Genomic DNA, 10,237 nt, shown 5'->3' with positions numbered 1-10,237 from the left:
TACCCTACAAACCTTAGCATAGAACCACAACGCCCAACGACCCACACGAAATTGTATTCTTCTTAAGAACCTTAAAAAATACCACAACTATAACACTCACTCATCCCACGATTTTTAATATACTCATCCGTGAAATATAATTCGTAACCAGGAATTTCCTTATTCGAGTCATCCTTGATCTCAACTTCTGCAAGTCATAGCTAACCCACAAGTATGCCTTAGACAAAAACTAAAATTTAATATATAACCATGAAATTAAGCCGTCTGCAACAGGCTCCCTCACTTGGCTCAAAGCCATAAATTTAAACACTTCATAACTCATAATATCCATACTCTACTACTACCCTAATACTTCCGTCAGTTCAACGAAAAATTCTTCTCAAGCTCATACAACGCCAACTATAAAAATACCCCAAATCATCTGTTAAGCTCGCAATCATTCTCTTGACACTCAAGTCAACTTTCTCAGCCAGATTCAAATTCAAATTTCCACACATACGCCCTGCTGGCAGAAAAGTAACTCTCCACTCACATATAATGAACACACCTACGTAGATTACTCTCCAGGAGATAACCCACCTCCCTAGCCTCAAATTGGCATCTTGTTATAGCTTTTCGCAGTCACAATTACTCTGCAATCACTTAGTCAATCTGAGTCCAAACTCATTACCCAGACATGAGAATTTAATTTACCCCAAAATTTAGCAATATGAAAGATCCTTCAAAACATTCATACTCGAGACTGTACGTCACATTAAAACGAATATCAAGCACCCAATGGCCATTTCTTTACATTTCAAGGAAACACTTCTCGTCATATTCAAATCGTCTTAACACATCCCGTGGTCATATCATACCCATCATACCTCCATTCCACCGCTCATCGAGCCTCAAATTCCACTGTAGGGTCATTACCGGACATATGAGTCCAATTGTACAAGTTATAACTGAAGCTACCGAGCTTAAACTGCGGTCTAACCATGGACTCAAGTTCTCCAGACTGGCCCATCACCAAGACATAGAATTCACATCTCGCACATCATCCCTAAAATCACAAGCCGACGATACACAACTGATACTGAGTGCTCATGTGCGCATACGAATACGTGAAAGGAAATTCAAAGAGTTATGTCCCAATCTGAATCAATCCCGCACGATAAGGAAAGATAAATGGGAAGTAAATATCCTAAATGCCATGTAGCCTTTCGAAGATAAGTATGGATGTCATCATACCGATCCACAAGACTCTACTAGACACTTGCTCATGACTTGTAGAACCTATGAACCTAGAGCTATGATACCACCTTGTCACGACCCAAAATCCAACTAGTTGTGATGGCACCTAACCCAACCCGTTAGGTAAGCCAATTATAAACTATCTAATTCCAATGAAATTAACGAGGTAATTAATTAAAAGAAAATATCTAAAACCAATACTTTTTCCCAAGAACTGGTAGTACAAATCATGAGCTTCTAATAATAGAGTGTACAAAGCAAAAATGAAATAAATACATAGTCTGTTTGAATAATATATAAACAGAACTTTTATAAATCTAAGGCTACCCTGAACAAGAGGCAGCTACAACAGGAACGCAGGTACATCTTCAGATCCCGCAATCATCGAGCACAGCAACAACAATAGCCGACATCTGTATGAAATGTGCAGAAGTGTAGTATCAGTACAACCGACCCCATGTACTGAGTAAGTAATAAACCTAGCCGTAGGTTGAAAGTAGTGACGAGCTTCTACCAAGGTCGGGTCCAAAACCACTAGTCCACAACAGTCCATAACAACATAAAGCAAATAATACCAGAAGAAACACAGAGATAAAAGGCTCAGCCAAATCATGATTTCAAAAATAATAGTTCTTCCTTTCAAATATATTAGTGAAAACCCAAATCGTTTGTCGAAATTGCCAAAAATATGAATAATTTGAGAACATTAATTTTTTTCCAAAATCCTTTCAATAATAAATAAAATATCTTAGTTTCTTTCCCAGATAACCAGTGTAAAACAAATGCATCACTATGCCCATCTATCAGCATGTGTGAGATATCATGAATAATGTGATACCGTACAGCATGAGGAAAACACATCTCTATGCATATATGTCATGTATGCATGTCAATGCAATGTATCTCAGAGATTGTACTCATGTACTCACACTCTCAAAGTACTCAATCTCACTGTCTCGTATTCTCTCACACTATGCTCAGCACACTCAATCACTCAGCGCTATACAATACCTGCTGCGGCGTGCAGTCCGATCCCTATTTATAGTCGACTGCGCTCATTGGGGGTGTACAGACTCATGAGGGGCTCCTACAGCCCAAGCACTATAAGCACGGACAACTCACGTTCCATAATATAAATATCTGGATCCGCACAGCCAACTCACGTGCTGCACGGCCAACTCACGTGCAATAATAATATAAGGATCCGTACGGCCAACTCACATGCAATAATAATATAAGGATCCGCACGGCCAACTCACGTGCAATAATAATATAAGGATCCGCAGGCCAACTCACGTGCAATAATAATATAATATATATAAAGCCAACATGGCCTGCTGCGGCGTGCAGCCTGATCCATAAAATACCCTCACAATCAGGCCCTCGGCCTCCCTTAGTCATCAATCTCTCCAGTATCTCTCTCATGGGCTCACAATGTCATGAGAATAGCCCAAAATGATGATATGATGTATCAATAAACAATAACAGAGAGTGAGATATGATATGCAATGAAATGAATATGACTGAGTATGAATTTTCAATTTAAACAAATAATTCACAGCAATATGACCTCTGTGGGTCCCAATAATACTGGCACATAGCCTTAATATGATTTTTAATATGCTTTTCAGCTCAATTTCTTTAACACATAAAACTGCATGGAAAATGCCAAGATTATTTAACTACAAAATTTCACAGAAATAATTATGTCAAAATTTCTATAGTGCACGCCCACACGCCCCCGTTACCTAGTATGTGCGTCACCTTCCAAATTTACATAATACATATATTCAGGGTTCGTACCCTCAGCTCCAAGATTAGAAGAGTTACTTAGCTCGAACAAGCCAAATCCAATGTCGAGCAAGCTAAGCAATGCTCCAGAAATTCCATTCTGCACGTATCAACTTCCAAACGGCTCGAATCTGGTCATAATTAATTTGATTCAGCTCACAAAAATTATAGAAATTAATTCCATATCAAAATACTAATATTTTCTAAAAATCTGAAATTACGCCCCAAAAATCATCCGTGGGGCCCATGTCTCGGAATCCGATAAAACTCACAAAATCCGAACCCTCATTCAACCACGAGTCCAACCATATCAAAATTACTCAAATCCGACCATAACTCGGCCTTCAAATCCTCAATTAAAGTCTATGAACTTTTCTACCATTTTCAACCTCAAACACTAATTTGTTGATAAAAACAATAATAGATTCGTGTAATTTAACCAAAACAGAGTTAGAATCACTTACCCCAATCCATATGGTAAAAATCGCTTCAAAAATCGCTTCAATCCGAGCTCCATAGCTCCAAATGTGTTAAAATGGCCGAAACCTCAAAATATATCTTCTGTCCAGGCATTTATTCTTCGCGATCGCGGAAAATACTTCGCGATCGCGAAGCACAAAAATTTTCAGCCTAAAATCTGCCTTTCGCGATCGCGAAGAACAAATTCCCAGCACTTCCAGATAGCCTCTAGTATAATGGTCATAACGTTTTGTACAAAACTCCAAATTGCAAATGGTTTAACTTTCTAAAAACTAGATACCAAGGGATATAACTTTCATTAATTTCTCATCTCCTAATTCCTTATAAATTTCTAGATATAAACTTCCAAAGTCAGCCATGTGCAACGGATATTTCCAAACTCTTTCCGGACAGCCTATAGTGTATCCACCATAACCTTTTGTACACAACTCCAAATGAAAAATGTTTACCTTTTTGAAAACTAGACATCAAGTGCTACAACTTTCATTTTTGGATCATCTCTAAATTCCTTATAGATTACGAGATATAAGCTTCCAAAATCGGGTCAGTGCAACAGAGATTTTGTTCTACGCGATCGCAAAAGAGCTTCCGCGATCGCGATTCACAAGGTTCCAAACTGCTGTTTTCTCTTCGCGAACGCGACCAAATGTTCACAATCGCGATGTACTCCTCTGTAGGCAGAAACCAACAACTAAAAATGGCCTAGAAATGGTCTGAAACTACCCAAAAACTCACCCGAGCCCCTCGGGACCTCAACCAAATATACCAACAAGTCCCTAAACATCATACGAACTTAGTCGAAGCCTCGAATCACATCAAACAACGCTAAAACTACGAATCGCACCACAATTCAAGCCTAATGAACTTTGAACTTTCAAATTCTATATCTTGTACCGAAATATATCAAATCAATCCGGAATGACTTCAAATTTTGCACACAAGTCATAAATGACATAACGAAGCTATTCTAATTTTTAGAATCAGATTCCAACCTCGATATCAAAAAGTCAACCCCCCGGTCAAACTTCCCAAAAATTCAACTTTCGGCATTTCAAGCCTAATTCTACTACGGACCTCCAATAATTTTTCGAACACGCTCCTAAGTCCAAAATCACCATACAGAGCTATTGATATCATCAGAATTAAATTCTGAGGTTGTTTACACATAAGTCGACATTCGGTCACTATTTTAACTTAAGCTTTAAACCTTGGAACTAAGTGTTCCAATTCATTCCAAAACCTCACCGGACCCAAACCAATTACCCCGGCAAGTCACACAACAACTGTAAAGCCCAATTTGAGCAGTAAATAGGGAAACAGGGTTATAATACTTAAAACGACCGGTCGGGTCGTTACAAAAATGGTGAAAATGAACCAAATTCGCGAAGGGGTCTATTTATGGTTTCTGTCCAGGTTTTTCGCACCTGTGAAAACTTTCACGCTTCTGCGCCGCCGCACCTGCGAAAAAATCCATCGCAGGTGCGGAACTTACTTAGGAGCCCAGCTTCCGCATCTGCGGCCCAAAACCCCGCGCCTGCGAAGGCGCACCTGTGCGTTTCCTCCGCTTCTGCGAAGCCTGCCCAGCATCCCCTTTTCTGTATCTGCGCCCCAGGTTTTGCACCTGCGGGCTCGCAGATGCGACCTCCAACTCGCACCTGCCCAACCTGCCTAGCCCAGCATTGCCCGCACCTGCACACTCCCCACGCGCACTAGCGGCCTCGCACCTGCGATTCTTTGGAATCACCCTGAGGCCCTTGGGACCTCAACCAAAAATACCAACAAGTCATATATCAACATACTAACTTAGTCAAACCTTCGAATCACTCAAAACAACATCAAATCATCAAATTACCCTCGAATTCAAGTCTAAGAACTTCTAAATTTTTAAATTCGACAACCGATGCCAAAACCAACCAAACCACGTCCGAATGACCTCAAATTTTGTACACACATCACAAATGAGACTACGAACCTACTCCAACTTCCTAAATTCCATTCCGACACCGATATCAAATTTTTCACTGCCGACCGAAATCGCCAAATTTCCAATTTTGCCAATTCAAGCCTAATTCTACCACAGACCTCCAAATCACATTCCGGACGCACTCCTAAGTCCAAAATCACCTAACGGAGCTAACGGAATCATCAAAATTCCAATCCGAGGTCAAATGCTAAAGAGCCAAATTTTGGTCAACTCTCCCAGTTTAAAGCTTCAACAATGAAATTTCTTCTTCCAATTCGATTACGAAATACCTACAACCCAAAACCGACGATTCACACAAGTCAAAGTACATCATACGGAGCTACTCATGCCCTCAAATAACTAAGCGAACTGTAAATATTCAAAACGACCGGTCAGATCGTTACACCCTATCAATATCTTTCCTAATTTTTTTAATTGTTTCACAATATCTTTCTTGTCATATATTCCCATTGCATGAGTATGTCCAAATGGAGATGGATATGGAGAATTTGTCGGATGCTCGACCTTTGTTTCAGCTTATTCAAGGATGTATTCAACTTTGTCTGGCAAATTCATTCTTGAAAGCTCTTATGGGGCTTCAAGCATGTTGGTGAACTGAGTGGAAAAATAAATGAGGGACCAAGTCATAATATGTATAAAATGTATAGATAATTTATATTAAATTATTTGTACAGAAGTGAAAAATATTTACCTTGATCCATGATGGTTTGATCATTTTATTTTCCAATGCAGATATCCATATCTTATTTTTACTAGCTGTCTAGTTAAGTATGCAGGGGATCGAATTACCAACCCTTGTAGCTATATCAGTGTTGACTGTAGAGAAACACTCATACAACCATATTTGCATACCGAGTGTAAAACCTCGAATGAGATAAAAATGCACAGAAGGGTTGAGCTTGTGCCTAACGGACTGAAGCAATTGTGTATAAGCTTTGATACCCCATGCGAAATTCGCATACTGTCCCGAGTCCACCAAGTAGGACCTAAAATGGTCTAGCAAACCATTATCTTTCTATGAAGGACAGAGGAAGAATTCTATCAGATAGATAATACACAGCTTGACTGCATCCTCATCATTCACCCAACTACGGGTGGTTGCAATTGGTTTCAAGTATGACTTCTCAACTTTTTTCTTGTTTGAGAAATAGCTCCTCATTATTTTACTGTCATACTTAGTTGTGTAACCAAAGTCCGTTACTTCTGTAAAATATCTAAGGCCGGTGATAAGGGCAAACTCCCTCAACCCAAAGTTCAGCCTCTCACCCTTTATCTCTACTGTAAAAAAATCAGAATCGGATACGTTTAATTCATACTTCATGAGAAGGTGAATTGTCTGATTTTGGATACATGTTTTGGGCAGGGAAAGAAAATGTCCAAAACATATCTTCTTAAATAACTTTAACCCATTTTCAGACAATAACACATTGATTTAGTCGGGAACATCAGGGTCGGATAATGTCTGGAACCTAGTAATGCCATAATCAATATCATGTGGTGTAAAATGTTTGATTCTGCACCAAATGAAACAGTAAGTTAATAAAACTTGTTTGAAGACAAAAAATAAAATAAATACAATTCTACTATAATTTAGCTACAATCAGAAAGACATAAATACCTTGCATGCAAGTAAGTTACAAAATTAGTAAACATATACAACAACTGACTATATTGAAGCTACAAATTATGTTTAGAGCAAGAAATTAGAAAGTAACAACAAGACATAACATATACAATTTGTTAACAGAAAATGAAGCTAACATCTACAAATAGAGTAATTAATAACCAATAAAACCAACTAAATCAAGTAGTACACCCCCTAACAATATGATTTCGAATAATAGGCTATAAATGTTTGATTCTGCACCAAAAAAAATAGTAAATTAATAAAACTTGTTTGAAGACAAAAAAAATATAATTCTACTACAATTTAGCTACAGTATGAAAGATGTTAATACATTGTATACAAGTAAGTTACAAAATTATTAAACATATAGAACAACTGACTGCATTGAAGCTACAAATGCACCGATAAAATTATGTTTAGAGCAATAAATTAGAAAGTAATAACTACACATAATATATACAATTTGTTTACAGAAAATGAACTAACATCTACAAAATAGAGCAAATAATAAATAATAAAACCAACTAAATCATGTAGTGCATTCCCTAATAAAATATTTTCAAATAATATACAAAAAATCTACAATTTCGAGTAAAATGTAGAAAAGTTGATAACCAACAACAAATATACACAATGTAGACAAAATTTTTATAAATACAAAAAAATAAAAAATATGTAGTCTCATGAGACTGAGAACAGGTTTTGTAACTTTATAAAAAATAAAAAAAATTGTAACTACTAAAATTTTACCTTCTCCAATGACTATTGGGGTATAGTTTTAGGTAATTTTTGAACCTTCTTCTTTTTTGAAGGTTTGACAGTAGGAAAAACTTTGATTTCTTTTGCAGGTTTCGGGATAATTTCTTCTTCGGCAAAATCATCATCACGAGCAGTTTCTTTGCCCTTCTGCTTTACTGATTTAGCAGATGTCGAAGCTTCACCAGCATCTCTGTCATACTTGAGTTTTGTTCGAGCTTCTGCCTTAGCTTCACGAGGGGAAAGCTTGGACTTTGTCTCTGATTTTGCATGTGCAGATTTCACTACTTTTTTGGGTGAATCCTGTGAGAAAACACTCAAATCAAAAGTAGGAATATCACCAACATTAACTTTTTTAGGGGTATTCTTCGGTTTCTTCTTCATTGTAAGGGAAGAAAAAATTTAAGCTACTACTGTTTTCGTAAGATTTAGAGAGAGAATTAAGAAAGATTGAGAGAGATTATAAAAGATTTTTGAAGATAAATGGAAGAGAGCGTTAAGGGAAGGAGAGACTACAGAATCGTGGGGCGGGGGTATAGAGAGAGAGAGAAACGTGGGGGAGTGGGATATGTACGTTAGAGAGATTTTAGGAGTTAATTGATTCTCATTAAATTCCTAAAATGTATATAATTGGTAAATTGTATATGCCTATGTAATTAAATTGAAACTTGAGTAGGAAGAGTAATAAGGTTTCAAATAGTGTATAGGAAGGTAAAAATCTCATTAAACAAAGACATTTTTTGTTTAAAGAACATAAGCATTTATCTTTGAAAGGTTGTAATATTTTAAAAGGCTTAACCGTCCAATGAACTGATTAGTCGTAATGATAATAAGTATTCAAATTAAATCTTACATAAAAATTAAATTCAATTTAAGTAAGAAATTTGTAATCCAAGCCATAGCCAGAGGCGGAGCTAGCCTTTCAAATAAGGGTTTGACAGAACCCAATAAGTTTTGTCCAAACTCTATATTTTTCTTAAAAAATCATTGAATTATGTACGAATTATTAATTTAGAACCCACTAACTTAAAAGAATTAGAATACTACTGAACCCATAAGTTTCAAATCTTAGTTCCGACTCTCGCTATAGCCCAATTATAACATATTATGGACAAGTATTTTTAATGAGAAATGGGTGGACTTTAATGACTCGTCTATTTTCCACATCCAATATGGAATTTCAGAAATTCAACAGGTTGAAACTTTAATGGAGTCAATCTCCTTTGTTTACAGTCGGACTCCTTGGTTTAAGAACTTCCGTATTACACTAGTTTGTAATATTTCTTTCCTATATAGGCTACTACAATCCGTAATACTAGTAACTAGTAAGTATCTCACAGACATCACCTCGGTATTACTAAAAGTTGAATCATAACCCTCTTGTGACCTAAATTAAAGATATATAGCCAATTGATATTTAAAAACCGACTAAATCTACCGAATCAGTTTTTAGGTTTCTCTTAATAAAACCGTAGATTTTTATATAAATCTATAACCGTACCGATAATTAGGGTAAATTTTTTATTTTATGAAAATAAACCGAAAAAATACCGACCACACAGAATAAATTCACATGTGAAAAATATATTTATATGTTAAGTTTAAAAATAATAAAGTATTAATTTTTTTCTTGAATTTTGGAATTATGAAAATGGTTATAAGCCAACGAGAAATTAAACTTAAAATCTTAATCTCAAACCTATTGTGCTACTCCTATTGAAATTAAATTATTTTAAGCATACCTATTATGCTACTCCTATTGAAATTAAATTATTTTAAGCATACCTATTATGCTACTCCTATTGAAATTAAATTATTTTAAGCATATTTACTAGCCAGTGTAACAAACTAAGTACAATATATTGAATATGTTTCTTTCGTATGATTTAGATTTATCTTTTTAAATATTTAATCTTTTATAGATTTTATTCATGAGTCCCAACTTGGTTAATATCTTTCCACTCGAGTGATTGATATTTTCTTTGCCTTTACTTAGTTTCTTTTACGTTGTTGTAGAATAGTTGATGGATATATACTCTAACCATCTTTCATATTTTCTTAATTCATCACCATTTAAAGAGAATATTTAGGGAGTTTTGCTAAGTCATATAAAAGTACGTATGTTATTACATTATACTTCTACTAGTGACTTTTATATGACAATTAAAAAAAATACCAAAAATTAACCGAACCATATCGATACCGAAGAGAAACCGACATGATTGAGACGGTTTCATAAAGTCTAATTTTGGTTATATATAACAGAATAACCAAAAAATTGGTATGGTATAAATTTTATAAAATAACCGGCCGAACCATTAACACCCCTACACATGGTAATCACTTCGAGATGCAAGGCAATT

Source organism: Nicotiana tomentosiformis, chromosome 2 (genome assembly GCF_000390325.3).
Source record: "Nicotiana tomentosiformis chromosome 2, ASM39032v3, whole genome shotgun sequence".
Taxonomy (NCBI): domain Eukaryota; kingdom Viridiplantae; phylum Streptophyta; class Magnoliopsida; order Solanales; family Solanaceae; genus Nicotiana; species Nicotiana tomentosiformis.
The sequence above is the reverse complement of the archived record's forward strand: the minus strand, read 5'-3'. Positions refer to the sequence as shown.